This window comes from Eubalaena glacialis, chromosome 13 (genome assembly GCF_028564815.1).
Source record: "Eubalaena glacialis isolate mEubGla1 chromosome 13, mEubGla1.1.hap2.+ XY, whole genome shotgun sequence".
Classification (NCBI taxonomy): Eukaryota; Metazoa; Chordata; class Mammalia; order Artiodactyla; family Balaenidae; genus Eubalaena; species Eubalaena glacialis.
Genome location: NC_083728.1, coordinates 91,249,555 through 91,262,552, shown reverse-complemented (window position 1 = coordinate 91,262,552; position 12,998 = coordinate 91,249,555). Strand labels below are relative to the sequence as shown.

The following is a 12,998-nucleotide window of genomic DNA, read 5'->3' as shown; positions in this document are numbered from 1 at the left end:
GAGCAACTAAGCCCGTGCGCCACAGCTACTGAGCCTGCGCTCTAGAGCCCGCGAGCCACAACTACTGAAGCCCGCGCACCTAGAGCCCGTGCTCCGCAACAAGAGAAGCCACCGCAATGAGAAGCCCGTGCACCGCAACGAAGAGTAGCCCCCACTCACTGCAACTAGAGAAAGCCCGCGCGCAGTAACGAAGACCCAATGCAGCCAAAAATGAATAAATAAATAAATAAATTTATAAAAAAAAAAAGAAAAAGAATCACCGGGGAGATCTGAAAAATCCCAATGCCCAGACCACATCCCGGACAATTAAAACAGAATCATGGTGTGGGGAGTGGTGTCCAGGAATTGGTATTTTTTAAACTTCCCACGCGATTCCAGTGCACAGGCAAGCCTGAGAAGCAGTGGGCTGGGGGGAAGAGCCCAGCAGGGAGGGGATGATGGGCCCCCCTAGATGGTGCCAGGTGCTACACAACGGGAATGTCCCTGGACCCCAGGACCACAAAATGAACACTGGGCTCAGCAGGGGCAGCAAACGGGCTTCAACTCACACGGCAATTCTGGTCCACTGATAAGAGGCTGCCTGGAGTCCTGTGCTAAAAGGATTCTGCGAACGAATCTAGATGATGAATTAGCAATGTCTGCCATGGGCACCAGGCAGGCGAGAGGCAGCCATCCCTGGTGTAAGAGTTACCCAAATGCTTTCACTCCCTCCTCCTCTCGGAGCCTCACAAGGACGCTGTAAACTGAGCAGAGCCGAGATGATGCTTGTCATTTTATACAGGGATTCAGATAAGTGAAGCCACGAGTTAGAAGTGGTGCAGCTAAGATGGCAACCCAGACCTTCTGACTCCTGGTGAGACCGTCCACTCACTTCCCCTTTCAGCCCTGTCCATGGTTCTGATGGGAAAGGTTCTGCCATCAGTCTTTCACATTGTAGTGTAAAGTATCTGATCATCCTCTCCAGGATGGAGGACTGGCTGTGGAGCTGGAGGCGAAGGAAGAGAAGGGACAGAGCCCTTTCCCAGCTCCTGAAACCCACACCTCATTGGCCAGTGGTCAGAGCAGCCCTGGCCACAAGTTATCCGTGACCCCCCAGTCCCCCTGAACCCTGGCTTTGTCAATCCCTCCCATGCTGGACAGCCCACACCAAGACTCCCAGATCCCAATGACTAAGGCAAAGCCCTGGCGGACCCAGAGCATAAACGCCTGTGCCAAGGCCAAGAACTGAAATGCCAGGCAGCTTCTGCATGGGCTCAAAGACCCTGTGTTCCAGGCGGATCTGCTTCCTTTGTTTCCTATCCCCGACTCACTCCCTTCAGTTTCTCCTCACCCCGGGAAAGCTCTCCCTGTGGCCCACAGTCATCACGCCTCTGGGCCTTCCACACATTGTTCCTTCTGCTTAAAAGCCCCTTTCCCTCTTCTCCAGGTGGCAAACTCCTATTCAGCCTTCAGAGCCCAAGTCAAAAGGCACTTCCCCTGAAAATTCTTCCTTGATCCCTACCTTCACACCCCATCCAGACTGGGATGTAAACTGCCTTCTCTCACCTCAACGCCACTGCTTAAGTTGCCTGTTTGGAATCTCCTTCCCTCTTTTCTCTTCCTGGAGCATTCCTAGGCAGAGAGAGTGGCTCTCCCCTTTGGACTCCCACAGCTGCCTGTGCGACCCCTACTGTAGCACAATTATACATATTTGGGCGCTCTGGGTCTGCCTCGGCCCCGAGACTGCAAACCAGGGGACTGGCCCTGATTTCGCTTCATCTTCCTGGACCCAATTCAGAGCCTGCACGCAACAGGTGATGCTCAGCAAACAACCTTATAATCAATCATCTCCGAGCATTTATTAAGTTGTTTAAACTCGAGGTAACAAGTTGGGAACAGTTCTAGTCTTTTAAAACCTTCAGAATTTTTGGAATAGACAGACTCCAGAGACACGGGTTAATCCAGCCAGGACCTTGGCCGCCCAAGGTCACACGATGATTCCAGGGGCAGGGCCAGTTTGCTGCTTTAGAAAAGCAGGAGGTATGAATGGAAACCCCACTGGAGAGCCTGGGGAAAAGGGGGGAAATATTATTTCTTTTCTTTCTATTTCTGTGCTGCTTGACTGGCTACAATGTTCATTTACTACTTCAATAATTTTGTTAAAATCTAATAAAACAAAATGTTTTAAATATGCAGGTCTATGTCTGAAATCAATATTCGAGACCAGACGTTCTCCAACCTACAGCATTCGAGTTGGGAGAGGGGAGAGGCTGGTTCCAAAGAGAGTTCTGGAAACCACCCAACTGCCCGTCCAGGGTAGGATGGAAACACACTGCGGAGGGTCCCACACGGAACCAGACTGCAGAGAGAAGCAGCGAACGCCCTGCACTCAGAGACAAGGGTGCATCGCAGTCATGGTACCAAACAGGACGGGCTCTCTGATTCCATTTACATAAACTTCAAGAACCGGCACCAGGAGTCTTTGAGGATAAAAGCCAGGGCAGTGGCTACCCTTGGAAGCGGGGAGGCAGTGACCAGGGGGTGTGACGGGGTTCCTGGCAACTGGCGACACTGAGTGATTTGCTGTGGGTGCTGGTGCCAGGGGTGTGTTCAGTTTTCCAGCCGTAATGGAAACGCGCATACTTTCCTGTAATTACACTTCGATAAAAGGTTAAAAGATGGAGTAGCCCCAGGCCCCTACCAGCCAGGTCTGGGAGGGGTCTGTAAAAGGTGTGCTTCCTACACCACCCCCTGGGGCCTCTATGGGCAGCCCCGGGCAGGGCCTAAGCTTGCAGACCACCTGCCCTGTCCCCACCACCTGGGCCTCCCTCCAAGGCGAGCGCACCCCAGATGCTCCTCTCCCCTCCTGCTCCCCGGCTTGCAGTCTGGAGCAGCCAGGCCCAGGCTCAGAGCTTCTGCAATTTCTCCCTCCCCTTCTGGCCTGGGCCAGGCTGGGGTACATAGACCCCAGAGAGAAGCAGGCCTGCTCTCCCAAATGAGCCCAGGCTCAGGAAAACTGCTGCAGCCGCCCCTTCCGGGCTGGGCCAGTGCCTGGCAGTGGCAGCCCTGAATCCCCAGGACAGAGGACTAAAGAGATTTGTCCAGGAGACAAAGGGGGGGTCTGTCACACAGAAGCAAGGGCAGCCCAGGGCAGAGCTGGCCCCGGGCCCTCTGAGCCCCTCCCTTTCTCCAGCTTGGTCCCGGGCTATGTCTTTGTGTCCATTCACGAATTCACAACTCCTCCTGGACGGCAGACAGCATCTTGGCTCCGTCTTTGGGAAACAGAGTCGGGGAGAAACAGTCCAAGGGCTGGGGCCAGCTCAGAATTGTTGTGAGATCAAAATCCCAGCGGGGAGACAGGAGGGGAACAGGAGGGGAAGCCGAGGAAGGAGGGGAAAGGGTCAGGGTCTCTGGCAGGTCGGGAGCAGAGAACACGCGGCATTCCACGTGAACGGCGCCCCCTGGAGGTGCGTGCCTGGTGGTACTGACCCAACACAGCTGGGGCCAGACACCCCTAGCCCTGCACCCTCCCCAGGGCTCCCTGGGGAATCTCTTCCCCTCTGGCATAATGAGGGTCCACGCCTCTGAAGCAGGGACCACCCCATCCTCCCTGCCTCACCGGAAGCTCCCAGAAGATAACAAGATGAGGAGATGCCATGGGAACCCAGACCTTCTGAACCAGAAGCCCGGGGTGGGCCTCCATCTCCACAATCTTTGTAACCAGGGGCTGATGCAAGCCTGGTGGTCGACCCACTGCCTCAATGCTGTGAATGCCCATCCCCCTCCCCAGCGTGCAGACCCCAAGCCCGAGAGCTCTGACCTGGGGGGATTTGTGCTGCAGCTGCAGGAGCCTGGGAGCTAGTGCTCCGAGAAATCAGCCTCCACCAGGGACTCAGGGGGTGCTGACGGATGCCCCCGCTCCTCTGCCCCCAGCGGAGATGACCCCAAGCCATGTCCCCCACTGTCCCCCAAGCAGAATTAATTAAGCTCCGAGTGCCTACAGTACAACCCGCTTCTTACAACCCTTAGCGGCTGCACGCCCTTCCCTGTTCTCACTCCCGCACTCTCCTATTGCTGTGTCTTGGGCTCAGCTCCCAGATACACCCCTTGTCCTTGCATCCTTGTCCCCGGGTCTGATCCTGGGGAAACCCACACGAGGGCAGATTCTCGGCAGCTGAGAGTAAAACCCCGAAGAGACCAGCCACAAGTGCTCTGGGCAAGAAACAACATTGCTTCTGAATGACCCCAGTCCCAGCTGAGGTCCCTGCTGATCCCAGGAGGCTTATCTGCACCGCACTTCACAGTTTGCAAGGCTCACTCACACCCCCTGGCTTCCACCGCCTCTGAAAGGGACAGGCCGCTGCCCCGTCCACCCACGATCCCCTAAACCAGGGGCGCCGTGGCCACCCTGCCACATCTCATGTCTGCAGCTTTCCCCTCCCCGATGCCAGGATGGGGTTACAACCACCTCCCTCATCCTGCAGGGGCCACGCCCGGAACACGCCTTCTAGGAGACACACCCCGAACCCGAATCCACCAGGAGGGAAACTCAGCAAATACCTCCCCCTACCCACCCCCACCACTCCCAAGGGACCTTCAGCCCTTGGCTCACCGTAAGGAGCCCAAAGCAGCTCTAACTCCAGAGACGAGGGGGACCACCTGCCAACAGATGAGCCATTCCATCTGCCCGCCGGCACGGCAGGGCACACTGAAATGGCGGATCCTCTCCCAGGAAATCATTTTCTCCACGCTAGTACTATCCCCCGTGAAAGCAGGGGCCGCTCGAGGGCTTGTGGAACGTGCAAGAGGCCTGGGAATGTCCCATCCCCGCCGACAGAGTGCCACACACAGCCTGGCATAGCCCAGCCCTGCCCATGGCCAAGCATCCAGGGTGCCATCACGGGGCAGGTTTGAGCCAAATTCCAAAGCAGAGGGCCCTGGGATCCCCCAAAGCTGGTTCCCAGCCCAACTCCATCTCCCGTGACCAGGATTCAGGGGCCAACTCCTGAACAAGGCAGCTGCCTTCAGGGAGAAACAGATTCCCCCAGAGACCTACACCTTTCTGGAGCAAAATGCACACATGTGCACGCACACGCACCCACACGCACATACATTGTGCACACAACCCTGAAATACCATCCGCACATCCTAAGAATATCTCCACTACGAACAGGGACCGATCCATTCCTTCCCCCAAGGCCTTTCTTTGTAAGAAATGAACCCCTTGGTTTTGTCTTCGATAATAATGAAGATCCCACCACTTTGGTACACCAAGTGCAGACGTGCTTGGGGTGAGGATCTTTTTCCTTAAGAGCGGCTCCTGAAAATCACAAAACTGTAACCACTAATGAAATCACTGATTCAGACAAGGGTGACCAAGGGATGCGGAGAAGGCTGGTGAGAGGCTGCTGAGCAACGGGGTGGTCAAATCCGGGGAACCCAGCATCGCTTTCTTGGCCCCAAGATCAACCGCAGCATCACCAGAAATGGGACAGTCAGATGTCTCCTGCCTCCTGGGGAGATGCAATGCGAAGTTTCTCGCCTCTCTTGCCAAGATCGTTGATCCTGAGTGTGATAAGGCTCTGCAGCTGTGCAAGGTACTCTGGCAGTCACGGGCCATATGTGGCCAAGTCGACGGAAACTCACTAAAACTAAATAAAATGTACAATTCAGTTCCTCAGCCACGCTAGCCACATATCAAGTGCTCGACAGCACTAGGAAGTTTTGCCCATGTCGTCAGGCGTGATGGGGTCTGGTGGTTACGGAAGAATTAATCCTCACCAGTTAGAGACGTGGACTGACGCATCATCTGGGATTTGTCTTCAACTATCGGCAGAGAAAAAGCAAAGAGATGAAGCAAGTGTGGCAAAACGGTCGTAACTGTTAATTAGAAATTGTCAGTCACTGTTAGGCTATGGGGTACATTATACTTGTCTCTCTACTCTTTGAACGGAAGTTTTCATAACAGGAGGAACGCAATATTTGCATGATCTCAAAACACTCCCCTCCCCGCAATGCTCCTCATCACCAAAGAAATGTTAACTTTACAGAGAGCAACGTGGTGGATGCCAACTGAACCAAGGGTCAAGGTTCAAACACCACAGTGACAGGACGGTCATCCTGCTGCCGGCAAGCGGCCATTGAAACAGTGATACAGCAACTGGTAAAGTCTGCAGGACACTTATTAAATAAGACTGCATCAATGCTAATGTTCCTTTATATTTTTCTGTTTCCTCTTACACTTAATAAATGACCTGCTTATGTCACCATTTTCTTTTTTTTTTAATTAATTAATTTATTAATTTATTTCTGGCTGCTTGGGTCTTCGTTGCTGTGCGCGGGCTTTCTCTAGTTGCGGAGAGCAGGGGCTACTCTTTGTTGCGGTGCACAGGCTTCTCATTGCGGTGGCTTCTCTTGTTGTGGAGCACGGGCTCTAGGCGCTCGGGCTTCAGTAGTTGTGGCACGCGGGCTCAGTAGTTGTGGCGCACGGGCTTAGTTGCTCCGCGGCATGTGGGATCTTCCCGGACCAGGGCTCGAACCCGTGTCTCCTGCATTGGCAGGCGGATTCTTAACCACTGCGCCACCAGGGAAGTCCCAAGCCCACCATTTTCAACTAGCTTTTATTTTTCACCAATTTTCTAATTGTGGTAAAATACTCATAACATAAAATTTACCATTTTAACCATTTTTAAGGGTGTCTTTCTGTGGCATTAATCACATTCACACTGCTGTGCAAACATCACCACATTCCACCTCCAGAACCTTTCCTTCTTCCCCAACTGAGGCTCTGTCCCCATTAAACTCTGACTCCCCAGCCCCCTCCCCCAGCCGACACCCAGCCTTCTACTTTCCGTCGCCATGAAACTGACTCCAGGGACCTCATGTAAATGGAATCACACAAGATGTGTCCTTTTGTTTGTTAGCGTATTAGCAGAAGGCAGTAATAGCACTTTGTTTATTATGCTCACTAGCAAAATGTCCTCAAGGTTCATTCATGTTACAGCCTGTATCAGAATGCCCTTCCTGGGACCTCCGTGGTGGCGCAGTGGTTAAGAATCCGCCTGCCCATGCAGGGGACACGGGTTCGAACCCTGGTCCGGGAAGATCCCACATGCCGCGGAGCAACTAAGCCCGTGCGCCACAGCTACTGAAGCCTGCGCGCCTAGAGCCCGTGCTCCGCAACAAGAGAAGCCACCGCAGTGAGAAGCCCGCGCGCCGCAACGAAGAGTAGCCCCCGCTCGCCACACTAGAGAAAGCCCATGCGCAGCAACAGAGACCAAATGCAGCCAAAAAAGAATAAATAAATAAATGAAAAAAAAAAAAAGAATGCCCTTCCTTTTCCAGGTTAGATTTCATTTTTTAACCTCATTCCATTAGAGAGTACCCTGGGACTGAGGAAATACGCACTCAAGGCTTCGGGGTAAAGGGGCATATGGGTGAGTAACCCGCCTGTAGCCAGGAAATGAGATGAGCAGCCCTCCCCAGTGAGCTCCGGCAGCCCAGTCCCTTGGGAATCCCAGGAAGCTCCCTACTTTTATCGCCACGGCAGTCTCTGAAGTAGCCTCCCTCCCTTGAGTTCTTCCCCTTTTGGAACCCAAGTCATGACACTCTCAGCATAAATCAGCCTCAACGGTGCCATGGAGCCCACTGGAGAAAGGCCAGCTGCTGGGCGCACCCCAGGGCCCTTGGGGACCAGAGCTGGCATCCTCCCCACCACATGGCCTGAGGGCCAGCCTCACCAACTTTTCCCTGGTGTCCCTGAACCTCCCCCTCCATGCTCTGCCCTCTTCCAGGAATGGCCTCCCCCTTCCTCACCTCCTCTGCCTCCCTGGAGAACTCCTATTCATTCTGAAGGGCCCACCGAAATGCCCCAACCTCTCTGCAGCCTCTCCTCTCCTGGTGGGTACGGGTGGCTTCTGCCTGTCTAGCGTCTATCCCTCACGCAGTCAATGGCCCCACTTTCGTTTGGGGCCATCCCTTCCCTGCTCTCACTCCATCAGGTTCAGGTGCAGCTGCACCCCACCTCGACCCCAAGTCATGCCTGACTCCTCATCTCCAAGCTCCAAAAGAGGGGTTGTGACCTAGATCTGGCATAGTCTTTCCCTTGACCTCAGCAACAGGTCCGAGAATGGGCATGAAATCCAAGCCAGGACAAGAAGACTCAACTCCAGGGCTATGGTGATCCCGAAGGATTCCGCAGGAAACTCTCCATTCATAAGCACTGTGGGCAGTCCAGAGAATGGAGCCACCAGAGGAAACAGAGCCCAGAGATGAAGAGAGACAGCTTGGTCGTCTTTGAGACCCTGGATCCAGCTGTACCTGAACCCACATACTTTTCATTTCTGAGTACTGACCTTTTTTCCCTTCTTTTCACTCCCCCACTGCCCCTTCCTCCTCTTTCTCCTTCTCTCACTCTTTGCTTTAAGCCAGTTCAAACTGAGGCTTCTGTTACTTATAACTGAAAGTCCCAAAGTCACCCTCAAACCCTTTCTTACCCAGGCACTCAAGCAGAAACCATACCTACATTTCCAGCATATTTATCAATATCTCAATTATGCACTTGTTCACATATTATTAGCAGACTGAGTCCTCCCCTAAACTATGAGCTTCTGGAGGGGAGGCGGCAAGCTTTGCATAGGACTCATTTTGGTGCCCCAGCCCTGGCTCGCAACAAGGTGGTTGTTTTTTTAATTAATTAATTAATTCATTCATTCATTTTTGGCTGCACTGGGTCTTCGTTGCTGCACGCGGGCTTTCTCTAGTTGCGGTGAGTGGGGGCCACTCTTCGTTGCAGTGTGCAGCCTTCTCATTGCGGTGGCTTCTCTTGTTGCAAAGCACGGGCTCTAGGCATGCCGGCTCAGTAGTTGTGTCACACAGGCTTAGTTGCTCCACAGCAAGTGGGATCTTCCAGGACCAGGGCTCGAACCCGTTTCCCCTGCATTTGCAGGTGGATTCTTAACCACTGCACCACCAGGGAAGTCCCTCAACAAGGTTTCTGAATGAATCACCAACTGTGGGTGCCCAACAAGTGGACAAGTCAGGCATGCCCACGACATGCCAGACCACGCTGGCCCCTCAGGGGACACAGGGTGTCTGAACAGCCCCCAGCCCACGCCTGCTCCAAGCAGCTTGCGGTCTGGCTGGGGAAGGGCGATCAATGACACGGGGCCTGCCAGACTCTCCCCTGCTTGGGACGGGGACTTAGGACAAACCTGGAGGGGTGGGCTGTGTCTGGATGAATCTGAAGGTGCGTGTCTGCACTGCTGCTGGAGTGGGGTTTCTGGACAACTGTCACTTCCTAAGTCTCCCTGTATATCTGTCAGCTTAGGTTTGCAGCCCAAGCAGAGGGCAATAAGCTGAGACCTGTGGGTGCTGAAAGGACAGCTCCCCTGGGAGCCCAGCACAGCTGCTAGCACCCCAATCCCCCGTACCAACCTGTCATTTAATCGGCACCCACCGTGTGCCAGTTTACATGCACTTCCTCCAAACAATCCTATGAGGGAAGCATCATTATCCCCGTGTCACCCGACCCTGCCCCTCACATCCTCGCCTGGCCACGTCACCACCTGAAATTCTATCATACAGTTATCCGTCTGTTGTCTGTTTCTCACACCAGAATGTGAGCTCCACGAGGACAGGGTCAGCCCTGTATCCCCAGCACCCAGAACAGCGCCCAGCACACCACAGCACGCGGCAATTATTGCTTCATCAACGAACAAATGAAACAGATTTCTATGTGGTGCAGCCAGGTGTCCACGGCAAGGGCGGGGAACGTGTTCCTGGCTGTCCTCACTGTGGCCCAACACCACACTACCGACCCAACCTCCCTCCCCTCCCTCTCCTGCCCCACCTCCAACTCCAGACTTCCACCCAAGCGGTAATTATTAAAATCAGAGCCACACAACCCCCAGGGCTCCCGATCCCTTCAAGCCCCCTCTTGGCCTCCAATGCTCCCGCCTTCTGGTTGGTGAGATCCGCCCACATGGCAGAGTCGCGGCGACTTCCAGACAACCCCAGCCCAGATGCCCTTGTGCCCTTGGTGACTCCTTCAGTTGGACATTTGGGGAGGAGGGGGAACTTCATCATCGGGTGGAAGAAGGGAGCTCAAGGGCAGACCACACCCCGCAGGTCTGACCTTCACCATCTTGCAGCTCCTGCTTCCCAGAAAAGCAGGACTGAAGGTGCAGGGACCTGGTCCCAAGACGAGTCACTCTCTTAGTGTAACCCTAATGACTCTGCTTCATTCAGAGTTATTCATTGTCCATTCTGCGGCCAGAGGGACACACCCCACACCCTGATACGTGTAGGCACCTGGGCCACCCCTCCTGCAGCGATGGAGGACCTGAGTCCCAGGGAAGCTAAGTGACCAGCCCAAGGGTGCCCGGTGGGTGAGCGATGGGACCAAGACGAACGATACACCGTCAGAACACTCAGTCCATGCTGGGCTCTGGGCCAAGCACTTGCCATGCTCGGCATTTAGTTCTCCAACAACTCTCTGACGAGGGTCAATTATTTTGTCCATTTTACAGATGAGGAAATGGAAGCTCAGAGACTCAATCAACCCTGTGAGATTAGTACTACTATTATTTCCTGTCTTTCAGAAGAGGAAGCCAAGGCACAGAGAGGTCATGTAACATGCCCGAGATCACACAGCCATTAAGGGGAGGGGCCCTGAGGCAGACCCAGGTGGTCCAACAACAGAAGTCACCCGTGGTGAAATTCTACTTTCCAGTTCTCAAGTACAGTAAGTCCCCTACATACGAACCTTCAAGTTGCGAACTTCCAAAGGTGCGAATGTGCTACTACCCAGACATCACTGGATCACTGGTTTTTTCAAGGGGGTAGACAGAATGGAATCCAGCAAAGAACCAGAACCTGTGCCATCAACGTCAGGCGTGAGTGAAATTGCAGCTTGCCCTCCGTCTCCTATTGCTGACGACCCTTCAGCTCTACCATCTCCCACCTCCTCTCCCTCCTCCAGTCAGTAACTCTTCTTGCCTGTTCACTTGATGCCAGCCCCTGTATGCCAGCTGTTGTGCTGTACTACCGTACTTTTCAAGGTACTGTACTGTAAGATTTAAAATGTTCTCTTGGGACTTTCCTGGTGGCGCAGTGGATAAGACTCCGTGCTCCCAATGCAGGGGGCCTGGGTTCGATCCCTGCTCAGGAAACTAGATCCCACATGCATGCCGCAACTAAGAGTCCCCATGCCACAACTAAGGAGCCCGCCTGCTGCAACTAAGGCCCGGCACAACCAAATAAATAAATATTTTCAAAAGTTTTCTTTATTTTTTGTGTTTGTTTTTTATGTACTATTTGTGTGAAAAGTATTATAAACCTATTACAGTACGGTACTATGTAGCCGATTGTTAGTTGGGTACCTAGGCTAACTTTGTTGGACTTATGAACAAATTGGACTTACAAACACACTCTCGCAACGGGACTCATTCTTCTGTAGGGGACTTACTGTATTTACTATGTGCCATCCACTCCCAGGTAACGTGGAGAGGACATACCTGCTCTCTCCACTGCCCCAGGTTCGTGGGGAGACAGCCAAGGGAGCAATTCAAATGTGGGACAGGATGGAGACAGCAAGCAACAGAGGTGAAGGAACTGAGTTATGAGAAAGCAGAAACTGTGAGGCAAAGAAAACCAACAGAGACAAGGGTGAGGAAGGGAGATGGTGAACGCGGAGAATGGGGTAAACACCCAGAGAGTCACTGAGGCATCTACGGGGGCACCTGGCCTCCGGCTCCGGCTCCCTTGGAGCCCTAAACGCACTAAACTCTGTAACAAGCTCAGGTGCCCTGCTGTTTAAGAAACGACTTCACTTAGTCACGGTGAGCACCGTCCACACTCACACTTTCTGTGAGCTAAGCCAGCACTCTGTGGTCAACTCCAGTGGCTCTTCCACTCATCTGGCTACAGATCCCCGGGGATGCCAGGGAGGGGGCTGAAGAGGTCTGGACCTCAGCCTGGGAGTTCTGGCAGCATGGGGATCCTTGCAGGGAGGGCTGGGTTCCCCGCAGGGAGGAATCGGCAAAAGCTCAGACTGGAGGTCAGACAGATCTGAGTTTAGAGCTGGCTGTCCCTCTCACCTGCCATCACACCAGCCTCCCTGTCAGCCTCATCTGTAACATGGGGCCAATAACACTTATCTGGCAGGGTCCAGAATGGATTAGAATCAATGCACACGGTATCTAGAGCAAAGCCTGGAACATACAAAATGCTCAGGAAATGGTGGATGTCGTTATTGTGGTGGCAATTAACAAGAAAAGATTAGTGGCAGAGAGGCAATCTGGGACACTGGGAATTAGTCCACCCAAATCTCGATCCACACTTCTTATTGCACCTACCTGGCCGTGTTCTTGATTTGCTTCTCTGTTGGCCAGGAGTCCCGGGTTGAGGCATCAGAGGCTCCCTCTGTTCAATGGGAAGAATGATTTTGAATCCCATGATCGATTAGTGATGTCTGCCCTGGGCACAAGGGAAGGATGACAGTAGGTGTGCTATGTATCCTACCCTAATAATCCTATTAGAGTAATGTTCAGGCAGTACTACCCTTAAACAAGAGGGACTCTGTCCCTAAGCCTGTCCCTTTAGATCCATTACTTCTCCAACTTTCATGCACACATGAATCACTGAAGGATCTTATGAAAATAAAGATTCTGATTCCATAGGTCTGGGGTGGAGCCCAAGATTCTGCATTTCTAACAAGTGCTAGCTGATGCCAATGCTATGGATCTGTGGAGTATGTGCGGATCAGGGTTTAGAGGTCCTGCTCTCACAAACGCAGACTAATTTGTTAAGGAGACTTTGAGCACCTTGGTCACGGGGGATCCAGCACTCATCGCTGGCAGTGTGAGCTGTCACCCTGGACGTTCACTTTGTGAATAACACGGGCAGGACCAGGGAAGTACTGCTTCACATCTCCTGTCCTGTGTCCTTGGAACAAAAGGTGGGTGCAAATCCATACAACGGAACATCATTCAGCCTTAAAAAGGAAGGTACTACAATGA

General features: G+C 53.2%; 1 protein-coding gene across 1 annotated transcript in view; it reads right to left on the bottom strand.

Moving 5' to 3' along the window:
• Window positions 1-12,357, bottom strand: part of MMD2 (monocyte to macrophage differentiation associated 2) — a 38,683-nt gene extending 26,326 nt beyond the window's left edge. Inside the window, exon 1 of the mRNA XM_061208998.1 lies at window positions 12,336-12,357. The gene's annotated coding sequence lies outside the window, so the exon portion shown is untranslated. The remainder of the gene's footprint in view (window positions 1-12,335) is intronic.
• Window positions 12,358-12,998: the final 641 nt, after the last annotated feature.